The following is a 14,477-nucleotide window of genomic DNA, read 5'->3' as shown; positions in this document are numbered from 1 at the left end:
CTCAGGTCATGGTTCCAGTGTCCTGGATCGAGCCCTGCATCAGGCTCTCTGCTCAGCAGGGAGCCTGCTTCCCCCCTCTCTCTCTCTCTCTGCCTGCCTCTCTGCCTACTCGTGATCTTTGTCTGTCAAATAAATAAATAAAATCTTTTAAAAAATTAGTTTTTATTCTGTATTCATTGCTTTTGTATTTTTTCTTTCTCTCCCTCCCTCTCTTTGTCTCTCTCTATACATGTACATATATATGCACATACATCAATACTGTAATAGTACATATGTTTTATATTACATGTACTATTGTATATAATAGTATATGCGTACATGTTCATATACTGAAAGTATTATGGTATCATATTGCTCTGTGCTTTTTCATTAAATCATAGGAATCTTCTCTACATATGTTTATTTCCTTCTGTTTGGATCTAATAGTTTCTGAGAATGCTGTTGCAAATATGAACAAGGGGGAAAAGTCATGAAATTTATGTGGTAGAAGCAGGTGGAGGCAAGCAGCTGACATTAGAAGAGGTATGAGCGTCTGCACACTCAGAGCCAGCCCTCCCTGTGAGACTACAATCTTGATTGGAACTAAGAAGAGTGAGACAATTCTAAATTTAAAGTCAGAATTGCTCCTTAAAAGCATGCAACTGGGGCAAGTTTCTAAATTGAGACCTATGTACTATAGCCCTAAATATCGAAAGATTATAAATCAAGATAATAAAAAATTAAATCAATGGATTCTATATATTTTCCTTGCAAAAGTATTTCATAAAAACCTTGAGAGCCATATTTAATTGTCTGATTAAAGAAGAATTTGTTAAGTGGTACCCAGAGTATTTTTTTTTTTAAAGATTTTATTTATTTATTTGTCAGAGAGAGAGAGGGAGAGAGAGTAAGCACAGGCAGACAGAATGGCAGGCAGAGGCAGAGGGAGAAGCAGACTCCCCGATGAACAAGGAGCCCGATGTGGGACTCGATCTCAGGACGCTGGGATCACGACCTGAGCCGAAGGCAGCTGCTTAACCAACTGAGCCACCCAGGCGTCCCTACCCAGAGTATTTTTAACACGATGTTTTCTTTCCTCTAGGTTTACATGCTTGTAGATTTACCTGTTCATTAGTGGATATTACCTTATTATACTCTGTATTATAGTAGCGGTATTGTAACCTTTTCTTGTGAAAAGCTAAAGGTTTCCAAGACTGCTGTTTTAGAACATGGACCATTGTTACTTGTACACTCACTGAAAAGCTGCAAATGTTTTCTTGTATCCACCTGAGGCTTATACTTCCTATGCGTTGCTCTTGGAGCTATGCTGAAGAGATGTTCAATGTTAGTGCAGAGTGACAATAATGATTCTGGATGTGCCAATTTAGACTAATCAAATGTATCAATCGATGAGACAGCTGGATTTTGTGGGGAGGGATCTTATTCAAATAGGCAAACTGTTCTTTGCTGTCAACAGTTATCTTAACAATGCAAATTCATGGGAATGTCTCCCTTTTGACATTTTTCTTCTGGGTCACATAATCACCATAATCAGACCACACAGTGAAAATGACAGTGCTTGGCCTTTGCATTAGCCTTTTAGCTATAAGAACCCTTAGGAGATATCGATTAATTAATCCTTTTCCATCTTTCTTGTTTGACAGCCTTATCCATACCAAGAAGTGGCCTTGGCAGAAAGCATAGATAGAAGGTATTTGAATATGAAACAAAGGCAGAAATATTTTTCTCTCTGTTCAGAACTTACTTTCCCTCCTTACTTTCTCACTATTACAGTGCACAGTGTATGGTTATATAAAAAAAAAAAATAGAGGAAGAAGAAGAGAACTCAATGTTACCAAAAATCTCTAAGATGTGAGAATATTGAGGAGGAGATTCAGTTATGACAGTTGAGGCACTTCTGTCCAGGATCAGTCCTAGAACATCTTAAATCACAGCCATCTACTTACCACCCCTATAATCTCCTGAGAGATACCATCAACAAAGTGGACTCCAGGCAAGTGAGTGTTTCAGGCAAGTGCATACTGCCTAGGATTCTGACTGCAAATTCCTATGTACTTCTCTCATCTGATGGATTGCGCTGAATCACCTGAGGGCTGCTAGACGTGTTTTGTCCCTCAGAATTACGTTCCCGGCTAGAGAGAGAGTCAAGATAAAACCACCTCTCCGAATCATGCCTCCGAATCCTCTGCTTGTTTACTGGTTGTTTGTTTGCTTGGTTTGTTCTGTTTTCTTCGTTGGCTCCAAAGGGATTCTGACACGTGGAGGTTGTTATTCACTCAAGCATTACAAGTCTGAAGTTCGTCTTTTCATAATTGCTTGCATGGAATTCTGGTAGAAAATACCTATCCAAGGTCAGTGAATTATGGAAAAGAAGCTCCCCAAAAATGACAAGGAATCCTACAGTGAAAAATAATTTTTAATGTATTGGTCTATTTCTGTTTCAAAAGTATACTTTGAAACGTCCTCAAAAACACGTTGTCACAATAAAAAACACAAAAGAACTCACAGGAATAACATAATAACAACAAAAATTAAGACCAAAAACAACCTAATGCCAGAAGCTAAGAAGAAATTTGCTAGAAATATAAAATGGATAAATTGAATTTAAGAATTCCTGGTGGTTCAGTCAGGTGAGCGTACAACTCTTGGTTTCCGCTCAGGTCATGACTTCAGGGTTTTGTGATCAAGCCCACTGACAGGCTGTGTGCTGAATGCAGAGTCTGCTGAAGTTTCTCTCTCCTTCTTCCTCTGTCCCTCCCTGCCTTGTTCTCTCTCAAATAAATAAATCTTTATGTATATATACACATATTTATATTTATATTTATATATATTAGTATTGGGCCCATTCTTTATAAAATTCATTACTAAATTTCTAGAGCATTAACACATGCAAAGATAACAGTGATGATCTCTCTAAATCCTATCACATAGAATAATTAGTAATAACTCTTGACAATATCGGTACAGGTACCTTCCGTGCCTGAAATAAATATGTATATGCATATATAAAGAGAGTGGGACAAGTTGATCAATCTACAGGGATACTTTTATATTAATAGGAACATACTGCAAGTACAATATAATATCTGCTATCTGTGGTTTGGGTAAAAGTATAATTTTTTTCCAGATAACATACAGTACTAGAATGTTTTAAGGGCTGTCCGAGAACTAACTCCCCAAACATGGTTGTTCCTCATTTAGCTCATATAATTGTGGCAAGAAAACATTCAAATTTTACCTAAAAGACACTATTCCACTATATGCCATTAACATTACACTAATGATTCAAATTAGCTTATTAGAAATCATTTTTATAACTACTTTATTTTAGTAATATGTTTTTATTTTTCATAATATGACTTAAATACATGTGCCTTTTAGTTGTAGCAAAATTAGAAATTTAAAAACCTTATGCTTGGAGATATTCTGACGTATAATTCTCAAAGAGACATTCTGCCATATGTCTTCTGTCTTTATCTGTGAAAATATATCATATGGGTAGTTTACTTTAGAATCAAGAATGGTATATTTTAATTTGTTAGTTTTAGAAGAAACGTACTTAAAATAGTAGAAAACTCTTTTAAATGGAGATCTCAGGATTCCATGGTGATTAGTTTGTAAGTAAATATAAAAGATTTTGTACTTATATTTTTATTGTTTAGCTGGAAAAACCATAACAGCTTGGCAGGTGACAATTGGAAATCAATCCCCGGATAATTTCTATATCTTTACATGAAAATTACCTTACATGATTTGAAATATGATATAAGGTTGCAGCTTTGGAAAAGCTACTAGTGAATTATATTATACTGATACTACCTGAAAATCTGATGATATCAGCACTGCTACCTTTGCACTGATGATGTTAGCTTTGGACATATTGCAGCAAAATTCTTTATCAGAACATAAAACATTTTTAAAATGGTTCTCAAAGGGCAGATATCTTGTCTATTACAATTTATAGTCTAAACATTTTTTGAGTCTAATTCTAAGGTTGCATTATGCTTACCAGTGTGTTTCATAATTATGAAATGATTAAGATTAATACTAATTATTGCATAGTAATTAATATTAAATTTACCACAATACAATGAAGAGCAAATGAGAAACTTTCTGCAAACATTTGTAAAGTGAAAATATTTAAAATGAAATAGATTCCGAATTCTTTCTTCCAATGGATTGTCTACTGGGTTCTGAATATCACAAAGAGCAATGGTTTTTCAAAGTTATTATAATTAATTTACATATCAAATATTAAAGAAAGGAAAATAATTCACCATAAGAAAGATATCTTCTATGTGTTTAATAAATATGATTGTGTTTAATCAAATAGAAGGGCATGCTATCGTTTGATGAATTTGATTAAAATCCAAAATCATTATTTTACACACACACACACACACACACACACACACACACATTATATTCACATATAAAAATTCCTAGGAAACTGGCTCAGGTGGAAAACAAGGATGTAGAATGATGGGTTTCTAACTCTACTTCAGATTCATGTTTTATATACTATATTAAATATACTATATTAAATATACTATATAACTTGTTAGATATGTATACACACACACACACTATTGTCAAATACAATCATAACCATGACACTGAATTAAGGCCTGGGGGTTGGTCCTTGTTGCAGACATAGCCAGTAGGATATCAAACCCCTCTTCAACTTCAGCTGGAGCAGTATTTTATTATTGGGTACAGTGTGAATAGTGTGTGCTTTCAACTATGACTTTTAATAGAAGTGGTTGGTGAGAACCATTTGATTATAAATGCATAGCTTCAAAACTCTGCTCATTCATAAAGATTTCAGTTTAGGAAACAAAATCATCAACACCATAATTTCTACGCAGGAAAAGGGCTCATAAACATAACAAAAAAGCATATTGGGTTCTAATGGAGCTCAGTGGGGAAAAAAAGAGATTAAAGGGGACAATTATTTTGAGTAAAATTTGAGAAAGGGGAATGCTTTTTATAACTGGGTCCTTAAACCAAGAGGCATCTTTTTAGTTCAACTTTATCTTTTAAATTTGTTTTCTAAAGAAGGAAAGAGTGAAAAGAATTTCGATTTGCTTTTTTAATACTCTGACCAAAACCCAACCAGGAGCTTTCAAGCTATTTGCTTTTCTCCTATGTCATTTATTCAAATCCCTAGGATTTATTTTTCTGCATTGCAAGTACATTCGCCTCGACTCCTAGCATTCCATCATTGTCAAGCTGATATATATTTTTTCTTTTGTAGTCAAAACAAAAGAAGTCTTATAAATATTTGTCTATTCTAATGACTAATTTTTAACTCAACCAGCTTCAAAAAATACATGTTTCTTTCAGGGATTAGTAGAAACTCTTTGCATTAGTAATATGGAACTTCAAACATAAGCAGAATGTTTCATTTGGTCTTCGAGTTCTCCATTCCAGGCATGCTGTGTACAGAGGTACTGTATGATATGCAAAATGATGCTAGTACTACAGAGCAGCCTTGAAGTCATCTATCCTGGAGGATATGCACATTAACATAAGACGAAAACATCTGTTGATGACTATGAATTAACTCTTTATTGTACCACCTGGACCTTGACTTCTTATCATTGATGAAAATTCTTACAAATACAATTGATAGTAGTTTCAAAGCTGGAACTGAGCAGTGCAAGTATTTGAAATACAGAAAAATGACCTCAGAGAGACTTGAAAGAATGATATTGGATATTTATTTTCAAGCAACTTCAAAATGGATGAAACATGTTTTCAAATGGACATAGCTGCATATCTAAATTTATGGATGGGCACACTTGTTAAAAGTGAAGCTGATAATCTCGATACATCCAGAGCATCAGAATAGCTTGAAGACCAAGTTGCTGACTCAGAAATGTTAAGGAGTACAAGAATTTTCCTATGAGTGGGTACTAACTTGTGCAAAAGTCTAGCAGTGTGGATAGTAGTTCAACATTTAAAGACATCGATGTACTTTTTATTCAACCAGTACTCTGATTGATGTAAATTAATACAATGCTCAGATATATAGTCGTTACATGAAGGCAGTTTGTTTTTTGGTTGTTTAATATGGCTTTTAGTATTAATTGTACATTAACTGTGCCCAGAGTGCTTTTTAGGTGGTAATGGAGACAGAATTGCTTAACAGAGCATTCACTTTGAGGAGGAGCTTAGTATTTAATGAATACACAACTTGTGAGCACCCAAAATATCTTTGGAGCATTCACCAAAAAAGATTTAAAAAGTATATTTACTACAAATGTACCACACTTGTTAGGAAAGGAAGATATGTGAGGGAGTAAGCCAGAAACTTCATATAGCCTAATGATTATGATAAATCTGAACATTTGAACCAGATGGCATAAAAAAAATGTTATATTTTACTATCTGACTGATTAAGCATCAGGTTGCACTGTATTAAGAAAGTCTCCAAAAACTACACTGGTAGGGATGAATTAATATGAATCATCATAAAGAATAATGCTTTCAAGTTGAAGTTCTGGAATATGACTTTTATCTGAAATAAAACCTCAAAGCAAAAAATCACTTAATTATGGAAGTATGATTAATATTGAAAAAAATATTTAAAGAACACACAGAGGACCCTTGAACTTACTTTCTATTTTTCCCTAGTAAGTAACCAACCGTGGCTCTAGTTACAGCATTAGACCAACTTCCCCAGTGGACCCAGAATGCAGGACTTTCAATCTTGCCAGTGCCACTTAATTCATACTTCAATAATGTATAAAAATCAGTTAGCTTATGATAGAGTTGGAATTAGTGAGTTAGTTAGTTTAGTTAGTTAGTTAGTTATGTTTCCTCAGGAATCTGTCACCTTCTTCCCCTTTTGTCCCTGTAAATCATCTTTCTTCAACAAGTGAGGACTTTCATGATTAGTTCAGCCTTCCCTGAACCCTGACTGCAAACTTCTAAAAGCAAACTGTTTAGCTTTAAATCATGTTACATGTCATTATTCACTACTGTTTCGTGGTGTATTTATTTTAGCAGTGAATTGCTGTGTTTCTCATAGATATAAAATGATACTCTTGATATTAAATATATTAGTTCTTTTTCAAACTGGATTATCAGTTCCTCTCTTCTTTGAAGTCATGTTTTTCCAGGGTTCTGCCATCCTTAAGATGGATTAAACGGATAGATGCTAAATGAATGTTTGTTTTTTTGATTAGTGCCCTTTGCAATTGACCCCCAATTGCATTAGCTGTGCTAAGTAGGAAAAGTCATAACCTGCGGGGGGAAAGTCTCTGTATTTTTATAATTATTTTTGCAGCAGATGCATTGATTGTTTATGAATTTCAGAGCAAACAGGTAATGTGACCGGTTAGGTCTGCCTCGCATAGGAATGGAGAGCTTCCTGGGATCCCTACTGAGTCCCTGGTGCCACCCAACAGAAATCACCTCTTTCACTCTTGCTGCCTAAACTTTCTATGTCTCTGCTTCTGCTGTGTCTCATACGGACCTCTTGAAATAGGAAAGATAATTAAGGGCTTAGGTGTCAAATATCTTTCATGAAAGTGGAAACTAAAAAACGAATCTCTGAATTAACTTTTCTTTTTCAGATCTGCTTGACTACTACCTGCAGAAAGAGTTTTGCTCAGGAGATAAAGTACCCTCTAAAAAGGAATGAGGATGAGGAACCAGAGCAAACTTGTATTCATCAGAAATGTTAATAAGAGTGCAGACTAAAATATTCATGTGGTTAACTATCCATGTTATCCACAACCAGAAACTACTCACATGTCCATTGACAATAAATTGGATACATTGTAGAAATTCACCCAGTGCAATATAATATGGAGCAACACATACAATGTGCATGAATTGAATGGTGTTCCAACAAAAGAAGCCAGCCACAAAGCACTGCATATTGTATGATGCACTTACAGAAAAACAATACTTGTTGTAAGGACTGGGAGGGAGCATGGAGGATGTCTGGAGTACCCCTTGTGTTGTTTCTTGATCTGGATCCATTGCATGCATGTGAATCTCAGCTTGTGGAAGTCTATTGAGTCAAGTAGGATGTGTATTCTTTTCTGTATGCATATGGCTACTCAGAAAAAATTAAGAAATAAAGAGAGGAAATAAATATATCAACCTAGAAGATGAAAGTTCAACTGGGAGCCTTTTGTCACATTGCAAATGGGTAATTTTCTGGGGAAATAATGTAAATGAAATCTACTGTATATTTCTTTTTAAAGACTTTTAAAAAAGATTTATTTTTAATTTTTTTAAAGATTTTATTTATTTATAAGCAGGCAGAATAGTAAGCAGAGGGAGAGGGAGAAGCAGGCTCTCCACAGAGCAGGGTGTCCAACGCAGGGCTTGATCCCAAGACCCTGGGACTATAACCTGAGCCAAAGGCAAATGCTTAACCGACTGAGCCATCCAGGCACCTCCATTTATTTATTTTAAAGAGAGAAAGAGAGCATGAGTGGGAGAGGCAGAGGGAGAGGAAGAGAGAATCTCAAGCAGACTCCCCGCTGAGCACAGGCAAAGCCAATGTGGGGCTTGGTCTCAGGACCTTGAGATGAGGGCCTGAGGTGAAATGGAGAGTTCAACACTTAACTGAATGGGCAACCCAGGCCCCCTGACCCTCCTTTCACAGATCCAGTTTACTGATCAATTGATAGCAGTTTATTAATTGCTTACTCCACATCAAAGAAAACAATAGCATAGTGTTCCTACCTTTATGAGAACAACATTAACATACAGATTTTATGTTATATGCTGTTTCTAACCTTGATACTTATCCAGAGATGGTGTTGAGTAATGAACAAAATGTATGCAGATGTACAGTATTCAGATGGATCCTGAAGGATGGGTAGGAATTTTTTTTAATCAAAAAAAAATTTTTTTTAAAGATTTTATTTATTTATTTGACAGAGATCACAAGTAGGCAGAGAGGCAGGCAGAGAGAGAGGAAGGGAAGCAGGCTCCCTGCTGAGCAGAGAGCACGATGCGGGGCTCGATCCCAGGACCCTGGAATCATGACCTGAGCCGAAGGCAGAGGCTTTAACCCACTGAGCCACCCAGGCGCCCCTTAGTCAAAATTTTTAATTAAAATTTGTAATTCCTATTTTTAAATTGGAATTTTAAAAATTGTCTCAACAGCTTATTGAGATAGTTGTAGATTCACATGCACTTTTAAAGAAATAATACAGAGAGGCCCTGACAGTTTGACCAATTTCCATCATGGTAATGTTTTGCAAAATCCATAGAATAATATAAGATATTGACATTGATACAATACACTGATTTTATTCAGGTTTTTCAGTGTAACTTGGTTGTGAGGGTGTGTGCGCATGTGAGTAAAGTTCAGTGCAATCTTACCACCTATATAGTTTCGTGTATCCACAGCCATAGTCAAGACACTGAACAGCTCAAATGCCACAAGTCCCCTATTTTATCATTTTTAGCCACACCCAGCTCCTTTCCTTTCCTCCTTTCCACACCTGACCTTATCTCTACTCTCTGATAATCACTAATCTGTCTTCCATTTCTAAAATTTTGTCACATCAAAAATGTTATGTAAATGGAATTGTATACTATGCACCTTTCTGACTTTTTTCACTCACTTTATCTTCCTGATGATTCATCTAAGTTGCCTGTATCTGTTGTTGGTTCCTTTTCATTAATGAGTAGTATTGCCTGGTATGTATGTGTCAGTTTATTTATCCAGTCATCTGTTGAAGGTTATCTGGGAAGATTGCAGGTTTTGGCTACTGTAAGTTAAGCTGCTGTGCACATTTGTGTACAAAGATCTGGCTCAAGGAGACCAAATGTGATAGGTATAAATGGAAATAAGATTAGGTGGTTAAGGAAGTTGTTTAAAAAGGACAGACTCAGAGGTGCCTGGCTGGCTCAGTCAGTAGAGCATGTGACTTTTGATCTTGGGGTCATGAATTCAAACCCCATGTTGGGTGTAGAGCTTACTTTATTATTATTTTTTAAGATTTTATTTACTTATTTATTAAAGATTTTATTTATTTATTTGACAGACAGAGATCACAAGTAGGCAGAGAGGCAGGCAGAGAGAGAGGGAGGAGGAAGCAGGCTCCCCACTGAGCGGAGAGCCCAATGTGGGACTCAATCCCAGGACCCTGAGATCATGATGACCTGAGCTGAAGGCAGAGGCTTAATTCCCTAAGCCATCCAGGCAGCTGGAGCCTACTTAAAAAACAAACAAACAAACGAACAACAACAAAAAAACTGATTTAAAATGCAGGTAGAAGTATTTAAACCTTATATTAATCATAGTAAATTAAAGGCCACTGTTAGTTTCTTAGCAGGTGAGAGCCCTGCTGTGTTGGCTTCTGTTGGCAATACTGAAGCGACTAGATGCAGTAGCTCTCAGTCATGGCTGAACGGTATACTAATGGGGAGCTTTTAAAAACCCTAATGCCTGGGCTGCATAACAGACCAATTAAATCAGACTCTCGGTGAATCTCAAGTATCCACTGTTTTCAAAATTTCCCAGGCTAAACCAAGGCGTGGCACCGCTGAACTAAAGGTAGGTAATCTGATCATGAAGTGGCTCCTGTAATCTAAGGGTGAAATGAAAAGGAATTTAGTCATGGGGAATGAGACAAACCGGATGGTTTGAAGGGAGAAAATGGACATAGCTACATATTTAAATTTATGTTCAATGGTGAAGAAGATATGGGGAAGCAAGCAAAGAATGGATTAAGAGGTTCCCAAAGTTTTACACTGAATTGCAGATTTGTGGAATATTTATGGAGAGATGTTTGGGAGGTCTTCAGTGATCATAATTTATTTGCTTTGATGGTAATGCATTCAGGAAGACACTTTTTTTCTTTTAGAGTCAGCTGGAAATTTTCATACTCAAAATTATCCTTTTCCCCCATAGAAATCAAAGTTCCATTTTTACATTAAAAGCAAACTTTTATTCATCTTAGCAGACACCAATGTTTCATTAAATGCTTCTGTTTGCAGTATCCTGAGGTGATAATGTTGCTTGTCTTCTGTGATGAACAAGTTTCAAACCTGGATACTCACTGCCATAAACTGAAATGAAAACACATCTTCATAATATAGGAAATTAGTTATAGCTGTGCTGTGGGTCTGGCAATCAGGTATTCAAAACTTGGCAATAGCAAAGAAGAGCCAGTGGCTTTCATAATGTATTTTTAAATGAAAGTCGTAAAGAAAACTCCATTTCATTAAGTGCTTGAAGAGAGCTTCTTGAAAATGTATTCGGTTAGAGAAGCCGGGTTCCCAAGTGAGTCCTGTCACTCCACAGTAGGTGAGTTTATTTTCCACAGTGACTGAGTTTGGTGCTATTGAGTTGTTTTCCTTGTCACCTTAGGCAAGCTTAATGGCTAATGGGATCACTAATAGGATATACAGTCAGTTATGGAGATCTAAACTAGCTTGGATTAGCTATGACTAAAATCAATTATCACAGCCCACTGGTCCACAGAAATCAGGGGGTCCTCTCATTTCTGTTCCTAGTGAACAGCTGTACTCAGTCCCCAAGAGGAGAAAAATATTACCAGCAAAATTGATGCTAATTAGCACCCACGTTGGCAGTCAGAATAGAGACACTGTAAAGAAAATTTGCAAAATGAGGCTGGTTAAGGGCAGTAAAAATTGTGTCCCTAAAATTAGCCAAATATAATAAATGACTTTACAGTGATTTTCTGAAAACCCATATTCTTCCATTAATCAACACATTAAAGGGCTATTTTGTGAGTCATGTGATATAAGTTGTACATTCTGTTATTTATTCAATTATTTTTACTTCAAAATATCCAATATCGGCAAACTTTTGTGCAACCACCAAATGTTATTGGCTTGCTGTATGTGTTTGCTACGACAAACACTTTCTCTAGGAGATTAGTGTTGGCAAGCAACAGTCAGTCAATAAAAATTGGTCTTTTGCTCAGGAAAGTAAATGATAATTCCATTGTTGTCCCTTAAAATTCTACCTTTAGATAATCATCTCTTTAGTTTAGTGCTTTAAGATTAAAAGGATTCAGTAGGAACAATATAACTTTTCAATTATTTACAACTTAGCTGTGAGTAAATTTTAGATCATTACTTGAACATACACTGAAGAGAGAAAGGTTGGAAGAATAAGAGCCTCAAAAAATACGAAATGTTTATGAAAGGACATTTCCATGCTCACTGTATAATTTTCATATCAGTTGAATTTAATTAGTACTTTTACCTTATTTCTTATGACATCATTTTCAAGACAAAATATTACTTGTAGTAAAAGATCGTGTTTTATTCCAACTAAACCGATACTGAGGTGGACAGCTTCATTGAAAACTGATTTTATTTTGGAAAAGCCATACAATTTAGCTTCTGCAATTTATAACTGACATGCTAGGAAGGACTGATGTCTAAATTCAATCAAATATTTGTGTTATCATTTTTCTTTGAAGATGGAATTGTCAATGGAGTAATACTGGATTAGGCAGCTGGTGTGACAGCAAGCATTTCAGGGGAATCATTGATTGTGGCGATGTCCTTTATTGACATGCCCATGCTTTCCTATTAAATAGTGGTGTAAACGGTAAGATGCTGGCAGGGATTAAGACATGGTTGAAACTTGCTGATTCAACTTCCCTGATAACTGTCCTAGCACACATTCAAACACAATTTTTATACACAATATTGTTACTCCTGCTCTGGCCAGCAGGCTTTTAAGTAATTCTCTTCCCTGCCATGAATGAATTCTGTGCCCTTCATAAACATTCTTCAAACCTGGGCAGAAAGACAAAAACAAACCCAGAATAAGAACAACAACAACAAAAATCTGCTTCTGATAATGTTATATCCATTCTAGAAGAAGATGACAACACCTTTATGATTGTAGAGAACTTCAGAGTTTTTAAGCTATTTTCTTTTTTTAAAGATTTTATCTTTATTTATTTGACAGAGAGAGACACAGCGAGAGAGGGAACACAAATATGAGGAGTGGGAGATGGAGAAGCAGGCTTCCCACTAAGCAGGGAGCCTGATGTGGGACTCAATCCCAGGACCCCAGGATCATTACCTGAGCTGAAGGCAGACACTTAATGACTGAGCCACCCAGGCGTGCCTAAGCTATTTTCATAAACATCTTATGAAGTAACCAAAATAGATATCATTATCTGGAAACTACATTTGCATATCTAGCAAAGTATGGGACCGGAATCAGAACACTGACTTTCCTGACTGTTAATGATGATGAAAGACCAGTGCCTATTTTATATTCAAGTTTTTTAAGTGCCTGTAGCTATACAATTGCATTTAATATAGAACATTTATTCAAGAACCAGATAAATACACCATGAAATGAAGAGAACCACAGGCCAATATCCCTGATGAACATAGTACAAAAATTCTCAATAAAATCTAACAAATTGAATTCAACAATGCATTAAAAAAATCACCATGATCAAGTGGGATTGATTCCTGGGCTGCAAGGGTGGTTCAATATTCATATATCAATCAATGTGATACATCATATCAATAAGAGAAAAGATAAGAACCATATGAAAAAAAAATTGACAAAGTGCGACATCCATTCATGATAGAAAACCTCAACAAAGTAGGTTTGGAGGGAATATACCTAAACATAATAAAGGCCATCTATGAAAGACCCACAGCTAATATCATCCTTAATGGGAAAACAAACAAACAAAACAAAACAAAACAAAGAAAAACCCAGAGCTTTCCCCCTAAGGTCAGGAACAAGACAAGAATATTCACTCTTAACACTTTTATTCAACATAGTACTGGAAGTTCCAGCCACATGAATCCAACAACAAAAAGAAATAAAAGGCATTCAAATCTGAAAGGAAGAAATGAAACTCAATATTTTCAGGTGACATGATACTATGCAGAAAACCTTAAAGGCTCCACCAACAAACTGCTAGAATGGATAAAGAAATTCAGTAAAGCCACAGAATACAAAATCAGTGTACAGAAATCTGTTGCAATTCTATATGCCAATAATGTAGAAGCAGAAACACAAGTTAAGAAAATAATCCCATTTACAACTGCAGCCAAAACAATAAAATACCTAAGAGGAGAAAGACCTCTACTTTGAAAACTACAAAACAGTGATGAAAGAAATCGAAGATGACACAAACAAATGGAAGACATTCTATGCTCATGGATTGGAAGACCAAACATTGTTAAAATGCCTATACTATCAAAAACATTCTACACATTTAATGCCATTCCTATCATAATTCCAACAGCACTTTTTTACAGAACTAGAACAAATGATCCTAAAATTTTTATGGAACCACAAAAGCCTAAGTCGTCTTGAAAAACAAAAGCAAAGCTGGAGGCATCACAATTCCAGGCTTCAAGTTATATTACAGAGCTGTAATCATCAAAACAGTATAGTACTGACACAAGAATAGACCTATATCAATAGAACAGAATAGAAAATCCAGATAAACCCATGATTACATGGTCAATTAATCTTTGAT

The sequence above is a fragment of the Enhydra lutris genome, unplaced genomic scaffold (genome assembly GCF_002288905.1).
Source record: "Enhydra lutris kenyoni isolate GAN:26980312 unplaced genomic scaffold, ASM228890v2 scaffoldscaffold21, whole genome shotgun sequence".
Lineage (NCBI taxonomy): Eukaryota > Metazoa > Chordata > Mammalia > Carnivora > Mustelidae > Enhydra > Enhydra lutris.
The sequence above is the reverse complement of the archived record's forward strand: the minus strand, read 5'-3'. Positions refer to the sequence as shown.